The sequence below is a fragment of the Mastomys coucha genome, unplaced genomic scaffold (assembly GCF_008632895.1).
Source record: "Mastomys coucha isolate ucsf_1 unplaced genomic scaffold, UCSF_Mcou_1 pScaffold12, whole genome shotgun sequence".
NCBI lineage: Eukaryota > Metazoa > Chordata > Mammalia > Rodentia > Muridae > Mastomys > Mastomys coucha.
The window spans coordinates 8,099,979-8,122,290 of NW_022196894.1; the positions used below are offsets into that span (position 1 = coordinate 8,099,979).

At 44.5% G+C, this 22,312-nt stretch overlaps 1 protein-coding gene and 1 long non-coding RNA gene across 2 annotated transcripts in view; both read left to right on the forward strand.

The window, feature by feature from the left end:
* The window catches only part of Snx29 (sorting nexin 29), a 460,893-nt gene that overhangs the window by 216,356 nt on the left and 222,225 nt on the right, over positions 1–22,312 (forward strand). The window lies entirely within an intron of this gene.
* On the forward strand, positions 5,465–9,536 carry LOC116085356. The gene is made up of 2 exons (XR_004116512.1): positions 5,465–7,879; positions 8,089–9,536. It is a non-coding gene; the product is annotated as an uncharacterized LOC116085356 (long non-coding RNA).

The following is a 22,312-nucleotide window of genomic DNA, read 5'->3' on the forward strand; positions in this document are numbered from 1 at the left end:
CTTCCTTCCTTCCTTCCTTCCTTCCTTCCTTCCTTCCTTCATTATTTGCTGGCTCATTCAATCTTCCCTCTCCTCCTTCCTTCTGACAGGGTCTTGTGTATCCCAAATTGACCTTAAACTTCCTTTCTAGTAGAGAATGACCTAGAATTCTTGTCTGCATCTCTTAAATACTGAGGTCCCAAGCATGCACCACTGCACCTGTTTTATGCAGTGCTGAGGATCAGGGCTAAGGATTCATGTGTGCTAGGCAAGCACCTGCTGGCTGAGCTGCATCTGAAGCTACTGTCTGTATTATTTGGACTCTATTTTGTGTGTCTTCTAGATGCTGGACAGGGAAGTGAATTCCGTACTTCTTTATGATGACACTGAGCTGGGGGTAGAGCACACTCCTGACCTGTGTAGTTCACAGCCCTTACTGTGTCTCCAGATGACAGTGTCATCATGTGCTCTCTGTTTATATCTCAAGGCCAGAGGTTGGCAAACATTTTTCTCAAAGTTTCAGGCACAAGTAGTTCAGGTTTTCTACTGTTTCTGCTTCCTCTTTCTCCTATTTCTCACCCTCAACTTCTTCGTCCTCTTTCTTGTCCTCTTAATATGTACAAATTTTAAGTAGATTCAAGGCTGAGTTTGTGTGTGTGGTACATGGTATGTCAACCCATGTTACAGATGTTGCTATTAAGCTATTGCTTTTAGATGATAAATCCGTGATGGTGAGCTATCTCAGTCAGCGAAGTGCCTATTTTATGAGCATAAGTACCTGACTCAGTTCCTAAATCCATGTAGAGAAAGCTAGGCATGGTGATGTGTTCCTGCAATCTCAGCACTGAGGCAGGCAGGCTTCTGAAGCTTGCTGGCCAGCTCCAGGCCAAAGAGAGGCTCCATTTAAATAAACACAGTGGACAGTACCTAAGGAGGGACCCTTGAAATTGTCCTTTGACCTCCACATGCATGCATATGCATGTGCACATACTTGCACACTGCCCCATATGTACCTGTACACACATGAAGGACAGTTTAAAGCCTGGACTATCCTTGCAGGTTGAGTTTTGGTATGAGTTAATCAGTTCCTCACTTGGAACTCCAGGGCTTGCTTACCCCACATCACCCTCTTGGTGTGCTGCCAATGCCCTACTCCTCTGAAACCTTTGCAGACAACACAGACACCAGTGTCAGGGTGGCTGGATTAGCCAGCTTCCTCCAGTGACACAGCGCCTAAGACAGCTTACGGCATGAAAGAGCCCTTTGCTTCTGAGTTCAGAGGTTTTAGTTGATGGTCACTTAGCATTTTTGTGTTGCACCTCAGGCGAGGTAGAACATTAGAGTGTGGAGCCTGTGGTGGTGGACCCCACCTACCTCACAGCAAGAGCAAGTATGAGGAGATAACAGGATCTCAGTCACATCTTGAGGGTGGCCCTCTATGGCCTGGCTTCCTCCTACTATGCCCTGGCTTCCTCCTACTATGCCTTCCCTTCTAGTAGGATGGCCATCTGGGCTCCAGTGCCTTTCACCCGAAAAGGCTGTTTGCTCTTCTGTGCTTTCTTCCACAGCGTGCAGAAAGACCACATGACAGTGTAGTGACTGGATTATGTGTGCTACACTGACATTGAGTTGGATGGCCTCTTCCAGCTTCCCATGCTGTGGGAGAGGAGTAGGCTGCCCATATCTGATTGGTAGAATGCTGTCTTCTTATAGATCCTTGGCTGGCCTTGTCAGGCCACTGACTGTTCTCTAGTATCATCTGTCTCAATTGAGGGATTGCTTACATCAGTTTGGCCTGTGGCCCTGACTTTGAGAGGCTTTGATGATTGATGCGGAAGAGCCTCACAGCCCAGTCAACTGGTGCCTTCCTTAGAGGCGAGTAGTCCTGGGCCATGTAAGAAAGCTAGCAAAACCGGAATCGGCGGTAAGCCAGTATCAGTGGCCCTCCATGGTTTCTGTTTGAGTTCCTGCTCTGACTTACCTCAGTGATGGACTGTGACCTGGAGTGTAAGTTGCTTTTGGAAATGGTGTTTATTCCAGTAATAGAAAGCAAACTAGAACACAGCTGTAGATGTTTTCCTCTTCACTTGGAAAGCGCAACACCTGAGGCTCCTCCTGTTGGTTTCTCTGAGTGGTGAGCAGTGGTTTGCCACATGCATCCTTTGTGTGGCGAGGTCTGGGTGATGAAGTCTGAGGTGAGACCCAGTGGGGCCCTCCTCACCTGTTGCATTATCACTGTACTTTTTGCTCACTCTTCACCTGTGGCCCAGCCTTCCATGGTCAGGGTTTGCTGGGATCCACACTACAGCGCCCCCTGCTATGCTCTACTGTTGTTTCCATGACAGGAAATGGAGTCTCCAAGAGGACTATCAGCTTGTTAAGGCTCTGACTGGACCCTGCCCAGATCTGTGCACTGCGTGTTTTTAGCTCTTGACCAGGAAAGCAGCTTCTCCGTCTCTCCAGCTTGTCTGTCTCTCCAGCTTCTCCGTCTCTCCAGCTTCTCCGTCTCTCCAGCTTGTCCGTTCTGCAGCTGTAAGAGCAGGGCCTTGGTGCTTGCTAGTACTTTACCAAGCTACTCACGAGTACAAGAGTGCATTCGCATCACTTGTGGAATTTGAATAGATGGGGCAAACGATATGTTTCAGGAAATATTAAATAGGAAACCCCATAAACTCTCTTGGCCTGCCGGCACTAGCCGGCCATAGCCAGCCATATCACTATGTCCTGGCAGGCTCTGCTATTTTCTCTCAGCTAGCAAGATCATCTCGCTTACATACCCATAATCAGTATGGGGGTGTAATGCTCTACACCCCCATAATCAGTATTTAACGCCTAGTACCCAGTAAAAGCATGACTCTTTTTTTTAATTAGATATTTTCTTTATTTACATGTCATATGATTTCTCCTTTCCCAGTTTCCCCTCAAACAAAACAAAAACAAAAAACAAGAGCAAACCCCTGTTGCCTCTCCCCTCCCCCTGCTCACCACCCCACCCTCTCCCACTTATTGGCCCTGACATTCCCCTACACTGGGGCACAGAACCTTCACAGGGCCAAGGGCCTCTCCTCCCAATGATGATCGACTTTGCAATCCTCTACTATACACATGCTGCCATGTGTACTCCTTGGTTGGTGGTTGAGTCCCTGGGAGCTCTGAGGGGACTAGTTAGTTCATACTGTTGTTCGACATGTGCTTTTTAACTTAGCCATTCTGTTTGGTGTAAGGAGGCATCTCAGGGTCATTTTGTTTTTGGTTTCCTTGGTGACTAAGGATGTTGATCATTTCTTTAAGTACTTCTTGGTCATTCGAGATTCCTCTCTTGAGAATTCTCTATTTAGTTCTTCTGTACCCCATTTTTTAATTGGGTTATTTGGTTTGTTAGAGTTTAACTTCTTGAGTTCTTTATATATTTTGGATACTAGCCCTCGGTTGGTTGTAGGGTTAGTGAAGATCTTTTCCCAATCTTTAGGTTACCATTTTGTTCTGTTGATAGATTCCTTTGCCTTACAGAAGACTTTCAGTTTCATGAGGTCTCATTTATAAATTGCTAATCTTAGTGCCTGTGCTATTGCTGTTCTGTTCAGGAAATTGTCTCCTGTACCAAAAAAGCATGACTCTTAAGGCTTAATTATCCAATCAGGTTTATATATTAATAAGATCACAATTTACAAGATGACAATACAATAATTCCAGAGTCAAATGGTAAAGACAGTGTTTTAACCCAATTATTCTAACCTTGTAAAATCTTTAACTACCTGTGGCTGTTTAAAACCACTCGGAGTCTGGATTGTCATCTTCACCTGCCTCCATGATGATGATTCTCCACTACCTTCCTGCTCCTGCCCTTTTCCCTCCTCAACTTCTAGCTCCGCCTCTCTATTCCTGTCCAATCACAGGCCTGCCACTGCCCTAAAGTGACTGTACAGAGAAAATGCAGCAACACCAGTACATCTCTCTGGCTTGGCTCCCTCCCTTTTTTCCTCTTGTCTTCCTCTTTCCTCTTCTACCCATGGGCCAGCCATCAGTTTTGATGCCAGGTGGTTTGCAACCTGGTGCTCTCCCTGGAGGCTCACAGGTGGTTAGGGAAGTGCACTGCAGGATGCAATCTCTGTGATCCAGGCAGATACTGGTGAGTTCAAGGCAGCCCAGTCCGCATAGCAAGCTGCATGCCAGCTAGAGCTAAGTAATAAGGTCTGTCTAAAACGACCTTCTTCACAGCACTGTGGGCACTGAGCTTGCTTGGCTCTGAGTGAGCTAGAGTCTGCAGTAGCATCCAGATCAGTCCAGGAAGTTTGTGCATTGCAGAGCAATGTGGAAAGTTGAGGTCTTTTCTGAGTTATCTGGAAGATCTGAGGTGTTGATACAAGAATTTTGTTTTGTTTTGTTTCTGAACTTATCAAATCTTTCTCTGTGGAAAAAACCCACATCCTTTAAGTCAGGCATGGTGGTGGATGCTTTTAATTCTAGCTGTCGCAAGGCAGAGGTAGAAATATTTCTGTGAATTCAAGCCTAGCTTCATAGTCAGTTTGAGGTCAGCCAGAGCACATTGCAGGAGCCAACCCTGGTTTGCTGTACCACCCTTGCTGTGGTTAATTTAGTGGTAATAAACAACAGGTGGGTGGGACAGTCAGACTCTGGCTTTGCCCCCAAGATTTGCCAGCCTCCACTGTGCCTCCTCCTTGGCTATTCCAGAGGAATGCATCAATAACTCGCTTACTTACCACTGATTTTGCTGCAGTCCCCGTTGCTCCTAGAAGTCAATCCCAGTGACCATCAACCTCTTCCTTTATGCATTTTCTGAAGAAAAGTCTTGTTAAGCATTGAGGACACCTCAAAGTGCCATGTGTGCTTGAGGTTAATGCTCAGTCACAAGAATGGTGCAGAATAGATTTAATTCAACATGCCTGGGAGTTTGATTTGCTGTAACAAGAGGCCGGGAGGTGAGTGAGGTGTGTGCTCATGAGTCACTACAGTAGGAGTGTGTGCTCATGATTTTTTAATGGCTGCCTGAAAAGAAGTGTGTGCTATTAAGGTAAACTCTTTAAAATTTGATACATTTTGCAATTCTGTGAGTTCAAAAAGGAGAAAGAGAGGAACACAAGGGCTGTGTGAGTGACAGGCATCAGGTCTCGGAGCCTATTGGGTCTGTGTGGTGTTGGTGCTCTGAGTCAATTGGGAAGACTAAAGACAGTGTCACTCCAGACAAACATTAGCTTCTTAGTAGCAGGGGGGACCACCTTCTCATGGACTGAACATCAGACAGCCTCGCAGAAGCAGATTTATTGATTGATACACAAAATTTTTGGTTTTTTGTTTGTTTGTTTGTTTGGGGGGGGTTAAACAAGTTTCTCATACTAAAGCCCCTAATCTTATTTATATATATATATATATATATATATATATATATATATATATGTGTGTGTGTGTGTGTGTGTGTGTGTGTGTGTGTGTTTGTGAAGAAAAGCACACCCCTCCCTGCAACTTAAGTCCTTAGTGTGTATTGTTTGCAGTACTCAGTACAAAATATTCTAGATGTGCCAGGATCGTGGCCAAAGTCATGCCTAGGCTGTGAAGCTCCTACAGCAAAACAACTCTGTAGATAACACAAAACAGCTCTGTAGATAACACAAAACAACTCTATAGATAACACAAAACAACTCTATACATAACACAAAACAACTCTATAGATAACACAAAACAATCTTGGTTTCCTACAATGATCTCTTCAAAGTCAAATACTTGTAGAAGATAACTATTTCATTCAAATGTTTACCCTAGATACAATTAGTCTACTAGATTTCCTTCTATGCATGGAGCCACAGAATTCCTTTAGAAAGAGGCTTAGAAGCTGGGCATTCCCCTGGGATTTCAGCACTTGGCAGGCTGAGTGGGAAGACTGGAAGTGTGAGGTTTGCCAGAGTTCACACTGAGATACTGTAACAAGAAGCAGGTGGCTGAAATTGGTCCATGGATGTTGAATGTACAGAATGAGCTTGGGTAGTATTATTTTACATTGAGGACATCTGCTAGTGGATTGTGTCTGCAGGTAGCAGAGCCTGGTTGTGATCCTCACTTCAGACCCGAGTTCAGCATGTCTGAGAAGGCAATCTAGTCATGGAAGATGCTCAGGTCTACTGGGATATGGGTACCAGGACTCTAGGGTCTACTGTTTTGTGGCTTTGTTGGAGCCTATGTCCTTATAACTGCCTGTCTGGGACCCATTGGGTGGGTACTGTTCTCTTCATTCTTGCTTTTTTTTTTCCTGGATTCCATCCTGTGAAGCACATCCCTCCTCCTCTAGGACATTTCCTCATTTTTGGTACCTGCTGCCCCACCCAAATGGCTTTCTACTTGGCAGCAGTGAGCCAGCCCTGCATTAGGGAGTATGCCACTTGCTACGTTGCTCCTGCTGTAGGATAAAGCTTTTTGTGGCCAGCCATCTGGTAATTCATTCAACAAGGATTGAGGCCAGGGGAGTTGCCATGTAGGGGAGAAGAGAAAGGGGATGCCCACAGAGAGAGGAGGAGGAGGAGGAGAGGGAGAGAGGGGCAGAGAGGGGAGGGGGGAGCTCAGCTGGGGGCATGATTGGGGGCAGGGTATGCCAGGTAGGGACTGAGGGATGCTGGGAGAGCCTGGAGGCCAGATCTGCACTAATATGTAAAATATGCACATCCATCCCTTGTCCAGGTCCAAAATTTATATATTGTACTTGAGGTGTAAGAGGCACTTGAGGTTTCTGTCGCCGACAAAGGGGAGATGTGGAAGCTTCTTTTTCCTCCTATAGCCACGTAGGCATTACTAATCAATCAGGATATCTTTCCCAGAATCACTATTTAAGCTTGCGAATATTTCTTAGCACAGTGTTCTAGGTGATTGCTTTCAGTTGCTGAGAACAGTAGCTTCTAGCAAAGCTAGATCTTTTAGCAAAGACCAGGCTCAGTCACTCTATTGACCTCTACCATTGGTATTTTGGTCTCTCTGATTCTAATAGTGTGACTCCAGACATCCACTCTTTGCAACAGTGTTTCTCATGCAAATATGGCCATGTAGATTCTCTACTTAAAGCTCTTTAGCGACCTCCTGTTGCTTTCCAAATAGAATCCAGACTCAATACCAGGACTTACAACACTGTGCCTGACTTGGCCCCTGCTCATATTATCAGCCCTATCTATGTCTCTTTTCTGTCCTTGTTTTCCTGTTTCTTTGCTTGTGTCACCTCATTTTCATTCTGGGAGCATCCCATATTTTTCCCACCCTAGCCCTGAACAGTCCTAAGCCTTGTCTCTCAATCACTCTTGGGAGAGAGCTAGGAGCATAGAAAATTGATCTGGAGTTGGAGAGATGTTAGCTGGAAAAATGCTTGTGTTTCAGACACAGATCTAAGTTCAATCTCTAGCACCCACAATAAAACAAGACCAAACAACCAAACAACCAGGATTGGCTTATCAGTTAAGAGTACTTATTGATCTGCCTGAGGCTATGGGGAGAGGGACTTCTTTTCAACACCTGGCCTGCTGTGTAAGTTACATCAGTGAATCCTCAGGTGTACCATGTTCTTCCTCATCTACAGGTGCTTACCTCTGCCTAAACTAGCTCCTCCTCTTACTTCTAGGCTGAGCTTGGCTGTGTCACCTCCTCACAGAGCCCTTTCCTGGCCTTCCCATGGTAGTTGCTTCTGACAGTTCCTTCCAGAATCTTACTTGAGTTCTCTGTAGCACCTGTCATAATGATACGGAAATCCTTGGTGTCTTTGGGAGCAAAGGAACCTTTGAGTTCTTCAGTGCTTAGCTTGAGAGGTTAGGATCCTGGAAAGCCAATGGGCATCAAATCCAACTAGAATTTGAGGCTTTCGGTTTCATGCCTCTCAGGTTCAAAGAATGAAATTCGTGGACCACTGAGGGTGAGTTTTCTTAAAAGTTTATTTATTTTTAATCACGGGATAGGGTACTTAAGGGAGGAAAAGAAGGCGTGCTCCTAGAGTGGGAAGGACCCAGTATGAGCCAGTGTGTCTCTGCTTGGAGCTAATAAGGCTTAGTGGATGGAGGAGGGGCACAGGGCTGAGCTGTTTAGTCCACTGTTCATTCCAGGGTTGACTCTCTCAACTTCCAGGAAACAGAAGGAAACCCAGCTTCTATCCATGGTGAAACCAGAGACATTTCTGCTATTTCTGGCCTCTGCTCAGGATGAGTTCTGGACATTTTGAAGGGCATTTCCAGCTTTTAGCCAACAAAGAGGCTGGTCATCTTTCTTTACTCTAAGCTGCCAATTTCTGCCCCCTGTTCTCGTTGCTAATCTGCAGTTATTTAATTTATTCTTTGACTGGTTTTCAGGCTCTTAGTCTCTGAGCTCCATGGTGGCAGGATTCTTATTTATGTAATTGGTATCCACATGCAAAGTACCCAAGCTGTGCCTTGCACACAGTGCGCACAGCATAGCATGTGTGGTTTGCCTTGCACACAGTGCACATAGCATAGCATGTGTGGTGTGCCTTGCACACAGTGTGCATAGCATAGCATGTGTGGTTTGCCTTGCACACAGTGTGCACAGCCATGTGTGGTTTGCCTTGCACACAGTGTGCACAGCATGTGTGGTTTGGCTGTATGCTGATCACTTAGGATATAAATGGGAAGTATAGGGAAGAGGCCTGATTTGGACCTGAGAACACATTGCCTGTGTCCATGTTACACATGGAAATGCATGTATCCACAGGAAAGCCAAGAAGAGTTTGGTGTCCCAGGGTCAGTGTCATGGGATCCAGAGCGAATTTGCCAGTGCACAGATGTGCTACATCAAATGCATCATACGACCCTGAGATAAATGTTCTTCATACCACTTAAACCCCCAGAAATTCCCTTTGAGAAAGGGTGTCCTTTCAGACTGTTCTATGACCTTTCATGGATTAAAGTATGTTTTGTATTCTTAGTGACCTTTTGCCATGGGAATTTAGCAACCTGTGAAGTAAGGAGTGGTACTCATACCATTCCCAAAGGTAGTGCTTATGGTCAGATTCAGAGGGGTGTCCTGTGCTGGTCAGAAGGTCCTCTCTGCATCTGTCTTCACTGGAGGTATGGCTGAGATCTCGGGTAGCTCCAAGCCTACTTCATAGAGGCCTTGTTGGCTCCATGGGACAGCTCAGGCAATGCTTAACTTTTTTCTAGGACAGTGTCCAACCAACTTTGTGTAAAAGGGACACATAGCAGGTGGTTTTTACTTAGTTGGCCAGGCAGCTCTCTGTCACAGTTTCTAAACTCTGTTGTTAAAGGGCCACAGCATTATGTTAACAAGTAAGTGTAGCTGTGTGCCAAGAAAATTTTATCAACAAAAACTAGGATCAGCCCAAATTTTGCCCAAAGTCTGTAGTTTATATACTCCTGTTGAAGGTTTTTAGATTAAAATGAAAACAAAAATGGTGTAAGCGTGAGATTGCTTCCATCACTGTCCATCTTTCCAATGTGTACTGCAAACGATGGCTTTTTAAATGGTCAAAAGCTGCTGTAGAGCCTGAGAAGCAATGTTAGTTTTGGCTTCCTGTTTAGGCAAAGTCAAAATGTGATTTATTACCTCCAAAAAACAACTTTTATTTGTCAAGTAAGTGTAGCAATATTTTTTAACTAATAAATCCCACCAACAGGTTTGCTACCTGCCTCAATGCTTTATGCTCTCCAATGAAAAACACAATCTTTATATTTTAATACACTTTAAGCAACCCAATAGTGTTACGGGAATAGTTAAAATAAATAAATAAATAAATAAATCCACCCTGCAAACTTTCCCGCCAGGCCACGTTCTTGATCCGGGGCAGTACTGGGCGTCACCATCTCCCGGTGGGCTCTTGTTATTCTCTCCCAGCTATTTATGTCTCGTTCACATGCAACTCTTTACACACCCCAACAATCATTCATCTAAATAGCTCCTAAGACCCAGTAAGTAAAGCATGACTCTTAAGGCCTTAATATCCAATCGGATTTATATAATAATAAGATCACAATTTACAAGATGCCAATACAATAATTTCAGAACCAAATAATAAAAGCAATATTCTAAACCCAATTAATCTATTTTATAAAAACCTTTGGTTTTATAACCACTCGAGATCTAACTCTTCATCATCCTCTGACTCCATGATCTCCTGTCTCCTCCTGCTCCTGACCTTTTTTCTCTTTCAACTCTAGCTCCACCTCTCTATTCCTGTCCAATCACAGGTCTGTCACTGCCCTAATGTGATTGTACAGAGAAAATGCTGTGACACAATAGCTGGGACACTGCCTAATCTCCACATGGTTAATCCTGAGTTATTACTAAATTCTATGTTCTATCTTGGCTGCCCTGGACCCAGTTGGGCTATGCTGTCCTGGCTCCTCCTTCAATGGCAGCCTCTCTGTCCTGCACTCTTCTCAGGCATGGTGTGCCCCTCTCCCCCACAGTCTCCCAGCATGGCAGATCTCCCTTCTTCTTCCTTCTCCTCCCAGTCCCTAGCCTGGGAATCCTACAGTCCCACCTCTGTCTATCCTGACTAGCTATTGGTTGTTGACATTTTTCCTACCAATCAGATTTCCAGAAGCTAAATGTAGACATCCTCCTATAAACAGTTTTGGGGGAACATAATTAGCATTAGAATGCAAGCAGCTTCAAGTAAGCATGTGTGTTCTCTCTGTTAAAGCCTCTTACTAGTGCTCAGAGGGCAAGGACAGGAGCCCTAGTTGCCACAGCAGCAGGACCATAAACCCTTTTAGTGGCAGCCTGCTTGGCACATGGCTCCTTGCCCTCCCACAGGTGCTAGGGACGAGCATTCATCAACAGCAGAAGTTCCAGTTTACACTGGGACAGATCAAATCAAGCTGCAGAGTGGACAGTTTAAAGAGCTTTATTTAAAGAGGTCATTGGATCCCCTGAAACTGGAATTAGTTTTGAGTTGGATACAAGGACCTGTGCAAGAACATTAAGTTCTCTTTACCAAGTCATCCCTCCAGCCCCTAAAGTACACAGTTTTAACAGATTTGTAAATGAATGTACAAATGATAGGCCTTGAGTATGTAAATAACCTTTCTTAGCATAAAGTCAGAAAAAATTTGAACTCCAGTTCAAATTGAAGTAAAGTCTCAGTGGCTTCAAAGTGATTTGGATTGTATCTTAGTTTTTATTTTTATCTGATGCTTATTAGAGCTGGAACATGGCCTCTTTACTCTAGTGGGAGCATGGTAGCACCCAGGTAGGCAGGGCACTGAAGGAGCTGAGAGTTCTATTTCTTGTTCCGAAGGCAAAGAGGAGAAGACTGGCTTCCAGTCAGCTAGGTGAAGAGCCTCAAAGCCCACACCCACAGTGACACACTTCCTCCAACAAAGCCACATCTACTCCAGCAAGGCTGCAGCTCCTGATAGTACTACACCCTGGGCCAAGCATATTCAAACCACAATCCAGATCCCTGTTTTCTCCAATTCCTTCACCAGAATTCTTCTCAAAATAGATGAAGACCTAAGTGTAATATCCCAAACTGAGACCGTGAGAGCAAGAATTGGGTGTGGACAGAGTCAACCCTGCAAGGATGTTTAAAATATGACCCCCAAAGTATGGTACACAGGCAAAAGCTGGCAGGGAGACTGCATTGCACTGAGTAGGTTCTGGACAGCAAAGAAACAGCCATGGGAAGAGCATACATGATGGGAGAAAGTATGTGGAAGCTGTGCTTCTGACTGGACCTTAATATCCAGAACATGTACAGAAGCGTAAAAGGTCAGCAGCAAAAATAAATAATCCCGGTACAACCCAGGCAGGAGACCACTATTTCTCAAAGGAAGCTGTAAGTCAGGTTTGGTGGCCCTTGCCAGTAAACCTAGCACTTGGGAAAGATGAAGACTATATTGGGCCTGGGCTAGAGGCTGTCTCTAGACAACAAGCAAACATGACGTGTCTACCGGGTATATGAAAACAGTATTAGCTCAGTGACATTCATCATTAAATGGAAATAAAAACCACATTGAACTAGTTGTGTGTGTTTGTGTGTGTGTGTGCTAGTTCTGATGAGGGTTATCAAGAGAGGTTGCTGGGGATGTAAATCTCTATCTGTATGGAAATCATTATGAAAATTCCACATAAATGAAAAGTAGAATTATACAGTGATTTACAGTCCCACTCCTGGGTTTGTAAGAAAAATAAAATCTGTATTGAGGGGTCTCTGCAGATGTCAGACAGGGAATCGGACTGTGCAATGAGATGAGAATAAAAACCCAGTGCAGATTTGACTTCATCAACTGGATCAGACTTTGGGGAGTCTAATGCCAGGCGGCTCATTGTCAGAATATTTAAAACACAGTACAATTTAGGAAAAGGTTTCCAGGCAACAGTCAGTCCAATTGCAGGTTTATAATAAAGCTTAAGGTGTGACTGCATAGAGACTCCTTTGCAAAGTACATGTGACCATGAGGATGTGTTCTATAGCTGAAAGGCCTAGAATCTAGTGTGGTCTCTGATTGATAGCTTAGAGATCAGCAGGTCATAAAGTACATTTGACTTCTCCCCTAAGGATGGCAATGGTCTAGGGAGGGAAGAGTCTGGGATAAATTTGGATGATGTCTGTCTCTATAGCAAAATGTGGGTGAGGTCTGCCTCTAAAGATAGCAAAAGGTCACCAGGTCCATTCCCAAGCTTCAGGGCAGGAAACCAGGCATTTTATCTCCTCCTTGAGAAGAGGCCTCTGTGTGTTTAACATTAAACAAAAAGAAATTCTATCATACATGACAGCACAGACAGTGAAAGACCCACGGAATCTTTCTCTTGGGACCCTTGTCCAAAGACCACCAAGAGTCCGAAATTCATTGCAAAAGCAAGAGGATTTATTCTGTCTGGTGCACTGGGATTCTGCTGCCTTAGGGAAGGAGTGGACCCCTGGGTGACTGTTACAGTGAGTATTTAAACTCAGAAGCCACAAGCAGATGGGGGGTGGGGGGTGGAGGGATCTTAGGGAAATTCCAGTAAACAGCTATACAAACATGCTCTATACATTGATTGATTCATTCTTCGGCAACGTCCGCTCTTTGTGGTCTGCCATTTCCTGGAATACTGAGCCCTGAGGAATGGTCCCAGGGCCCCTTAGGTCAGTTAGTTTCTCATGACCCTGGTGCAGTGCCTCTGGGGTCAGTTTCTCGTGACCCTGGTGCAGCCCCTCTGGGGTCAGTTAGTATTTTCCATGGCCTTGCAACAGAACAAGAGGACATTACGTTAAGTGAAATATGTTAGTCACGGATAACATGAATGTTGTGTGATGTTGTGCATGTGGCACCTACTGTTTGATCTTAGAGAGGCAAGAGCAAGGATAAGGCTACCAGGGCTGAGGGGACGAGGAGAGGTTGAAGAGGCTGAATATAGACCCCAGCAATGGACTGTGCATTCCAGACCCTGGGGGAAACAATCCAGAATGTTGTGATCATAAAGAAATGATAAACATTTATGAGAGTTGATAGATATATGTGTGTGTGTGTGTGTGTGTGTGTGTGTGTGTGTGTGTGTGTAGTATGTGTATACACACACACACACATATACACATACATCTACATATTTAACATCAAGAAGTATACACATATTGAAACATCATATCCCATTAACATATATAATTTTTTATCATGCTTGTTAAACATAAAGGAAAAAGAAAAAAATTAGTAAAAGACCAAAAAGAAAGGAAAACTCATTTCTCTCTTAAGGCAGAATGTAAATTGGCTGTGACACCTGGTGGTTAAATACGATGTTGAATTCAGTGTCATTCAGTGCCAAAGGTTAGTTGTGTCACAGCAGCTCCCTAGAGAAGACTAAGGGCTCAGTGCCTCCTCCAGGCGGTCAAAGCTGTGACACCTCTGTAAACCTGTTTAGCTCCTTTATATTTATATGTCTGTCATGAAGCCTTTTCTATTGCTGTGTGGCCATGTGAAAATTAAAAGTAGAGTGATATTGTGTCAAGAGTTTTCTTAACCAGTTTCCTTTCTTTTTGTTTGTTTTTTTTGGGGGGGTGCGGTGGAGGTGGTGGTGGTGGTGGTAGTGACAGGGTTTCTCTGTACAGCCCTAGCGTCCTGGAACTCACTCTGTAGACCAGGCTGGCCTCAAACTCATAGAGGTCTGCCTGCCTCTGCTGGGAGTAAAGGCATGAGCCACCTCTGACATGGTTTTCTTTTGCTGCACTCTTTGTCTTACTATTGTTTTGGGCTGACAAACATTGCAGGAAATGCCCCTGCATGCGGAGCCCCCTGCAGTGCATTTAGTGATTGGAATGCAGGTCCTATTCAGAAGGGCAGGTGAAAGGTGTAGCTTTCCTCACTTCCTTCAGGGATTCCCATCTTGCTCCATCTTGCTCCCCAGAAAGGCTGTGTCTATGAAGTGCTACCAATAAGCAGGGCTGCAGACTGCTCTCACCAAACAAACCTGTGTTAATCTGTGTTAGCATGTTAATGGCAGTAGGAAAATACTAGCTCTTTATATTTCTATTTCCTGAGTTGATGTGTTTTTTTCTTGTTGTTAATGGAATTTCGTTTTAGTGAATAATTTGTCTTTTCTTTACATATATTTTTCTTATTTCTCCCCCATCTATCAGGCATCCTTATCTCTTCCTATCTATAAGTGAGGACACAGTGAAACCCTGGAATTAGACCACTCCGTGGTGATTTAAACTGCTGCAACTATCTGGGGCCAGGTTGGGTGGCAGAGAGGACCACAAAAAAAAAAAAAAAAAAAAAAAAAAAAAAAAAAAAAAAAGGAGAGTCTTGACACTTTTGAGGGAGCATGTGGAAGTGGGAGGGACCCTGTAAACTTGAATAGCCAGTGAGTTAGAGTATGGGGGAGGGACTCAGGGTTAGAACAGCCTTGGAGTTTGATCTGTTTATGTGTGTATTCCAGAGATGGAACCCAGGTCATCAGGCTTGGTGGACAGCTGTCAGCCCAAGTCTAGGCACCTTAACAATTCACTTTTTGAGAGTGAAGCCTGTTTGTCTTGAAGATGCCTTAAAAGGGCTTAAAGTCCAGTGGAAATCCCCTTGTTGTTTTCCATGGCATAATTACTTTGGTAGTGATTATAGTTTAAAAGCTTGAACCCCAGGCTTAGATTTTCTTTGGAAAACAAAAGAACAGCTTTGTTTATTAATCTCCCAGTGAGCTTCACAGTGGGTAGTCAAAACTTCAGGAAGTCTGGCTGCTGAAGAGAGTCTAATTCTCTACACAGCTACAGAGACTCCATGAGGATCAGCATGGAGTTGATCATGGTGAATTAAAACCCAAGGTGCCATGAAGCCTGTGTGGAACCTGTTCTGGTGGTGTTTCACAGTGGTTCCTCTGTTGCCTGCCTTAGTCTGGCCTGCAGGACATTTTCACAATTGCTGATTAGTGTGGGTGGTCCCCTCGCTGGGCTGGTGGGCCTGGGCTTTGTGAGGAAGCCAGGAAGCAGCCCTCCTCTGTGGTGTCTGCTTGACTTCCCTCAGAGGTGGACTGTGTAGCCTTGGCTGTCCTGGAACTCACTCTGTAGACCAGGCTGGCCTTGAACTCAGAAATCCGCCTGCCTCTGTCTCCCAAGTGCTGGGATTAAAGGCGTGTGCCACCACTGCCCGGCTTGTGATACAGTTCTTATGTGGTATCATTCACCTGGATGAAGAACAAGATCTGATGGCCTAATATATTCATTGTACCACATGTCTGTTGTTACAGTCCACTGTGGATCATATCACCATCCCCAAAGGAAACTCTGCCCATCAGTAAGTAGTCACTGCTACTATTCTACTTCCTGTCTCTGTGATTACGCCTGTTCTGAATATTTCCGGTAGTTGGGATCAAACAATACATGGCTTTCTGTGATTGCATGATTGCATAGTACATTCACATCTTAGCATGTGCCAGGAGGTCAGCTTTCTATAACTGTGTTATGGACCACATCTTGATTACTCTTTTTTCTTTTACTGGATATTTTCTTTATTTACATTTCATTTGTTTTCCCCTTTCCAGATCTCCCCTTTGGAAATTCCCTATCCCATTCCCCATCTCCCTGCCTCTATGAGGGTGCTCACCCACCCACCTACTCCCATCTTTTCGCCCTGGCATTCCCCTACACTGGGGCATCAAACACCATCAGGCCCAAGGGCTGTTCCTCCCACTGATGTCCAACAAAGCCATTCTTTGTCACATATGCGGCCGGAGCCATAGGTCCCTCCAAGTGTGTACTCTTTGGTTAGTGGTCCAGTCCCCAGACCTCCTGGGGGTCTGGCCTGTTAACACTGTTGCTCCCTCTGTGGAGCTGAAAACCCCCTCAGCTCCTTCAGTTCCTTCTCTTCCTTCTCCAACTCCTCCATCAGGGAGCCTGCACTCAGTCCAATGGTTGGCTGCAAGCATCTGCCTCTGTATTTGTCAGGCTCTGGCAGAGCCTCTCAGGAGACAGCCATATCAGGCTCCTGTCAGCAAGCACTTCCCAGCATCCGCAATAGTATCTGGGTTTGGTGGCTGTATATGGGATGGATCCCCAGGTGAGGCAGTCTCTGGTCCACACTTTGCATATTTCCTCCTGTGAGTATTTTGTTCCCCCTTCTAAGAAGCACTGAAGCATCCACATTTTGGTTTTCCTTCTTCTTAGGCTTCATATAGTTTGTGAATTGAATCTTGGGTATTCTGAACTTTTGGGCTAATATCCACTTATCATTGAGTGTATACTGTGTGTGTTCTTTTGTGACTGAGTTACCTCACTCAGGATGATATGGTCTAGTTCCATCCATTTGCCTAAGAATTTCATGAAGTCATTGTTTTTAATAGTTGAGTAGTATTTCATTGTGTAAATGAGCCACATTTTCTGTATCCATTCCTCTGTTGAGGGACATCTGGGTTGTTTTCAACTTCTGGCTATTATAAATATGGCTGTTATGAATATAGTGGAGCATGAGTCCTTATTACATGTTAGAGCATCTTGATTATTCTTTACTTCACTAATGGGCATTTGAGTTGTCTACAGTTTGGAGTGTTATAAATAACATTACAATGAACATTTATCTATTCATGGTGTAGGCATGCTCTGCGTTTTGGTAGGGTACTTATCCAGTAGTAGAATTTCTGCCTCACACAGTAACTGATGTTATCAGACAGTTTTCCAAAATACCTCTGCACCAGCACTGGATGAGGGTTCGGGCTGAGGATCCAACATCCAAACCCACACTCATTATCTGCCTTTCTTCTTCTAGGCATCCAGAATACCTCATTGGGTTGGATTTGTATTTTTCTTTTGACTAAACAGTATTTGTTAATCCCAAAGATTTGAGGAGAAAGACCACTTATCTAAATAAATCACCATGGCCAAATTAATTAAAGCAAGTAAATAATTAAAGCAGGCTTTTTATCTGTGTCTCACTAAAAATGGGGTTCAAGAGATCAACAACATTAGACTTAAGGAAGCCAAGAGTTTTCTAGGTCAAGGGTAGGGGTTTCTAAATGTGGGATTTGGCAAATAGGTGGGGTTCCAGAAGCAGGATATAAGCATAACCAGGTAGTCATAAGGGATCCCTGAAACAAAGACATGGTTGCCAGGTAGTCACAACAGTCAATCAGTCATAGGCGAGCGTAATGAGCTAAGACATGGTTGCCAGGTAGTCACAACAGCAGTCAATCAGTCATAGGCGAGCGTAATGAGCTTTAGAAACATAGGCATGCTGCTGTTTCCTGGAACAGGCAGTACAAAACCATGTGTAGTTAAGGTTACTGGTGGGACATAACCCAGTCTTTGAGAAATGAAAGTTTAATCAAAACAGAAAAGAACCTAGTTTCTCTTTACTATGAGATGACTTTCAAGCCTAAGATAGAGGCAAGTTGGTTCATCATACTGAGCACCTTGTCATGTTTGTCATTGCTATAAATGTTGTGTCTTTTTTATTATGTCTTTTTTTTTAATTGACTAGCAGTAATAAAGTAATGTGGGTACCATATAAACGATTTACCGATCTTGACTTCAATCCTGTGGGTTCTCGTTCTCTCTCTCTCTCCCTCCCTCTCTCTCTCTCTCTCTCTCTCTCTCTCTCTGTGTGTGTATACATGTTTGTATCTATGTGAATGCACATGTATGTGGAGATCAGAGGTTATCTTAGGTGTCACTACTCAATAGCTTGTATCTTGTTTTTTTGTCTCACAGGGGCCTCATGCTTGTGGATTAGACTAGACTGGTTGGCCAATCACCCCCAGGGTTTCTGTCTTCATCTACCCAGCTCTAAAATTCCAAGCATGGGCTCCATGGGTTACTGGGACTGTACAGTTCTTTTTGAAGTTGCTTTTTGCCAGTTCTATCATCAGAATGGGTTGCTGCTTAGAGATAGAAGGCCCTTGGCTTCAGCCTAAATATTCTGGGTTCTGTGTGAGTTTCTATGTTAGTCTTCCCTGGACCATCTCTGGAGCCAGGGCAGAAATCACAGAGGGAGGTGCTGGAAGCAGACTCCTGCTCATTTCTTCCCTCCCTCTGACTGTTGGTCTCTGGTGTTTAATAAGCTAGGCAGGTAGGCACAATGTTGAATACCTCTTCACTGATGTGCCCCAGAATTGGCAGAAGTCCTTAGAGACCAACTGGCATTGTACATCCTGCAGTGTTCACTGTTCCTGTGTAGGGTGGTCCCAGACCTGCAGTACTTAATCCAAAGTCTGGCCAGGGAGCATGATCCAGTTTCTGTTTGAAGGTTTGTGATTTTGGGTTGCCGTGTTGAGAGCAGTGTGGGCAGACTGTATTCTGTGCTGGCTGGAACACAGAGGCCATGCTGTGGAACTCACTGTCTCTGCCTCCATTTCCTTGTCACCTCCTTTACTGGTAGATTTTCCCCGAAGAGTCCTGTGATGCTTTGCAGGGTTCCAGCTCTAAAGTTTCCATACAAGACTCCACACCCAAGGGAGGAGTGGGAAAGCCCCGAATGGAAAGACTGACGGCCACACTTCTGTTATTGAAAGGAAAATTAATCAGTGTCCAAAACAGAAAACGTAAACATAATAAAAGGTGCCTGGCAACCCAGGTTATAGATTTGATCCATGTGTGCCTGTGTGCATTCGGAGTATAGATTCTGACTTGTAATCATAGTTCCCTCAGCACAGGTGAGGGTTCAGAAATAAATAACAAGTTAGGGTTATTGGAAAAGGACAATTTTCTACTCCTCTGGGAATTGTTCCTACCTGGAAGGGCAGAATGTATGTGATTTAAACCTCATCTCTCACTTTTTTCTTAATATATGCTACCTCTGGTTGCACAGATGACTCAGGACTGCTTTTCATATTTATTTCCCAGTACTGTGGGTTTTGATTTTATATCTCTGGCTTCCCCACTTCATTCCAACACAAATCTCATTAAATGAGTACCTCTCCACTGTGCTCCTCCAGTTAACACAACTGCTCGCTTGGACCAAACAACTTGCAGTCAGTTGCTGTCTTAGGGGACACTGTAAAAGTTTGCTTGAGCCGGGCGGTGGTGACTCATGCCTTTAATCCCAGCACTTGAGAGGCAGAGGCAGGCAGATTTCTGAGTTTGAGGCCAGCCTGGTCTACAGAGTGAGTTCCAGGACAACTAGGGCTACACAAGAGAGACCCTGTCTCAACCCCACTCTCCCCCTCCCCCCCAAAAAATGTTTGCTTGAACACTGGTGCTTGGGTGGTGGGAAAGTTGGCATAGTGTCGTCAAGGCTTGTTACTCCTGGCCTCGGATGTGGGTCTGTGTGTGCGTGTGTGTGTGTGTGTGTGTGTGTGTGTGTGTGTGTGTGCGCGCGCGTGCATGTGTACGCTTGTGCATGTGTGTGCATGTGTGCATGTGTGTGTGTGTTGCGAAGTTGCTGCAAATATGGATGTTTCCAATTCTTTTGGCTATCTAGACATTCTTAAAATTTAAATTACCTAAAAAGCACTGATGAGCAGATATTTCTGAGGATTTAAAATAGATATGATTGATTTTTATATAAAAGTTTAGATTTGTGATTCTTTTAAGATTCTTATAAGATTACTTTTTAAAGATAAATCATAATTAATCCTTTCTTTGTAACTACACATTGCTTCCTGTCAGGAGGAGAAACTGGCTGAGAAAACTATCTTGCCCATTTATACTTTAATTTAGAACAAGTTGCTTAATTATGAATGTTCCTGGGTTCTTGTGAATACTTCACCTGTACTATGTAATGTTATTTCTTGTAAAGGTATTGGGAAGACATTTTTTTTATAGTCATTCACTAAAAGAAAATGAGAATATAATCACCTTGTAATTTTATACTGCTTGAAAGATTTTGCTGAGATACATATGTTACAATAGAAAAAAAAAAATTAAATTACCTAAAAACCTCCAGAACCTCAATTGTGAAGAAAGCAAGTGAGGGGCAGGAAGCCCAGAGTGCCACCCTCTTGCATGTCGCGTCTGGGGAGCCTTGCTGATGAATGGTTTTGAGGCATGCACTTTGTAAGCCACCACAGCAAGTGTGACAGTGGCATATGTATGGGTCCATGGTTTGGGGATGTGCTTTGGCTGCTAGGAACAAGGATGCGGCCCTGGGGCTTAGACAGAATGGCTTACTCTCCTTAGAGGGACAGACTCATATAGGCTGCCCAGAGCTGGTGAGCAGTTCTGATGCTTTACCTGTTTCTGCCTTATCTTCTGAGCCACTGTGGCTAAGACCCTCACCAGTGTACCTCTGTTCTGGTACACATAGGAGAGAGCAGAGAGGAAAGGTGCTCCGTCTGCACTGGCAGCGTCCTGAGGCTCAGAAAGTCAGTGCAGATGCTCTCTGTCCCAGTTACATGGGCTTGTGTCTGAACACTCTAGACTCCAGCAGGCAGTGTTGAATTAAACCCTACCAGTGTTGATGTCTCACCAAGTCTATTTCTACTGATACTGAAAACTTATTTCCTGATCTAAAGAAATGTCTCTGTTTGGAAAATTTCCAAAGGTTGGACTGAGACACAAAGAAACAAACCACCTGAAATTGCAGCCTCCAGAGCACAGGTGCTCTGGGGTGTGCCAGGACTGCTCCTGCTCTTTGTTCTTTGAGAGCACTCCCCCTGCCTGGGAGAGTGAGGACCATCCTGGGACTGCCATTTGCATTCTTGTATTTCAGTGGATATTACACTGTTATGGCCTGAGTCGGAGGGAAACCCAGATGAGCCCAAGAATTGCAAAGTCCACTGCAGCTTGCAAAAGAGTCTTTTTATTATTTTGAGTCTTGGCTTGGATAACAAGCCCCCCACCTACAATGTAGGTGCTGGCCTTGGTGCATGCGATGATGAGTTCAAAAAGCATTGGGTTTATATACAGCCTAGTTAGGAATTCTTTGAATGCTTAGGGTGAAGGAAGGGGAGTGAAGCCAGGTAGGTTGTAGCTCAAACAGGATATCATTTGGTGGGACAGAAGCAGGGAGGGGGATTAAAGAGTGTCTTTTGTGGGGTTATCAGGAACTTATTTTATGGCCGACCACAACTGTCTGTGACCTCTGATTACCTTTTTCTGTTGTGATTTAAATGTGGGGCCTTAATCTTCCTTGACTTTATTTCCTTAAGGTCCCAAGGACAGACACCTGAAGAGTTCGGCCCTTAATGAGAGAGAGAGAGAGAGAGAGAGAGAGAGAGAGAGAGAGAGAGAGAGAGAGAGAGCGAGAGAGAGCGCGAGAGAGAGCGCGAGAGAGAGAGAGCTCTAGTTTTTGGCAATACAGAGGCGGGGAGACTGTCTCAAGCTAGCATGTGCCTCCTCAGGATGTTTTCATTAAGGGGGGTTTTTGAGTAGTGCCATTCTGGGTTCCTCGGAGCAGCCAGGGAGGGGGAGAGAGCCCTGAGCTTGCTGCAGGGGGGTGGGGTTGGGGACTCAGCTCAGAAAGCAGCTGCCTGCAGGTTGCACTTGTCACAGGCAGGAGGGAAAATGGGAGCTTCTAGGGGAAGAAACGCAGGCAAACTGTACACAACACTGGAGTCTCTTTGGTAAGGCTTTAACCACAGAGAGTTCGCATCAGTAATTTGGGGGCTACAACAATATCATGAACATTTTTGTCATTGAACACTTTTTCTTAACAGTCTTCACATCCACACAACATCTCATGTTTCCCCAGATAATGGCTGTTCTACCCATGATTGGATTCTTGGTGCTGGTACCCAGGCTCTCATGCTGTACTTTTGGACAGGCTCCTGATTAGTTCTCTGGGGACAGTTCCCGAAGAGACAGAGTAGGCTCTTCACAAAGAAAATCAACATGCTTTCCAGAAAGCAGTGTCTACACAGCAGCCATGTATGGCATGCTTGTTTCACCTCTTCAAGCATTGTGTATATCCCCACTTCAGTTCTGTTTTCTTTTCTTTTCTTCCTTTTTTTTTTTTGAATTTTTTTTGTATTT